This window comes from Sinocyclocheilus anshuiensis, unplaced genomic scaffold, assembly GCF_001515605.1.
Source record: "Sinocyclocheilus anshuiensis isolate Anshui unplaced genomic scaffold, SAMN03320099.WGS_v1.1 C32505778, whole genome shotgun sequence".
NCBI lineage: Eukaryota > Metazoa > Chordata > Actinopteri > Cypriniformes > Cyprinidae > Sinocyclocheilus > Sinocyclocheilus anshuiensis.
Genome location: NW_015617310.1, coordinates 1 through 1,054, shown reverse-complemented (window position 1 = coordinate 1,054; position 1,054 = coordinate 1). Strand labels below are relative to the sequence as shown.

Sequence of the window (1,054 nt, the reverse complement as noted above, 5' to 3'; positions counted from 1 at the left end):
GTAACGTGTAACAAGGACACCTTAAAATAAAGTGTTACCTAATTTCTTTAAAAAAATAAAAAATAAAGAAAACCTCTTACTTCTTATTCAGACTTTTGAACTAGTGTATACTGTAGACATAACTAAAATGTTGACCCTCGTAGTTATTTTGTGACACCTTCCCCAGGTGACAACGTGCCCCGGTGTCCTTATGCATACAAATGAATGTATTAGTATTGTAATAGTACTATATTAATTAGTACACATATGTGACATTGACATACCTTGCAATAGTCATTGGTTTGTTAAAATTATATACAGGGCCTTGCCGGAATAAAACCTGAAAAACATAAATACTAGATCACATAAAGCTAAAAGTAGTGCAGTACCCATCAAAACGGAACACAAGACTTCCTGTCAAGCATTCTTCTGTAACAGTTCGCAGTGGGAGTGTCTCTCATACACGAGTTCTTAACCTTTAACGCAGTTCAGTCAAGACTCCTTTCGTTCTTATAAAAACGACTTCATATACATTATATGATATAAGGATTTTAACACGGTTACAACGCAAAACATTCGCACTCCTAATGTAAACTTAGTGTAATACTGCAAGGCAGTTGTCTGTCATTCATTGGCTCACACTGGTGACCTTCATGTCTGTGCATCAGTGTGGACGCTACCTGGGTCGCAGCGGTGGAGCCCTCTGTTCTTCCGCCTCCTGAAGCCGCATGAGTGAAAGCTCTTCTGCTGAACCCGCAACACCAGTCCAGCAGCACAGCCGCTCCAGCGCCGCTCCTCCAGCATCGGCTCCACGGCACCGCCATACTAGCACAACCAAGAGCGGCACATGCCCGGTGACGACATGTTACGGAGCCGCTGCATGAACCGGAAGAAACAAGCACGTGATGTGCTGCTGTTGGAAGAGGGCCATTTTAGGTTTATAAAATAGGCGTGGTATAGTGGCCCATTACTTGTCTCTAATTGGTCAGTTGCGGTCATTCATTCTAAAAATAATTAGAAATTATTGTAAATGTTTATTATTATTATTATTATTAGTAGTAGTAGTAGTAGTAGT

At 40.9% G+C, this 1,054-nt stretch overlaps 1 long non-coding RNA gene across 1 annotated transcript; it reads right to left on the bottom strand.

Moving 5' to 3' along the window:
• Positions 1-152: 152 nt before the first annotated feature.
• On the bottom strand, positions 153-886 carry LOC107682705 (uncharacterized). Its single transcript, XR_001633567.1, has 3 exons — positions 660-886; positions 264-319; positions 153-187 (listed from the first exon to the last, which is right to left on the bottom strand). It is a non-coding gene; the product is annotated as an uncharacterized LOC107682705 (long non-coding RNA).
• Between the last annotated feature and the right edge of the window lie 168 nt (positions 887-1,054).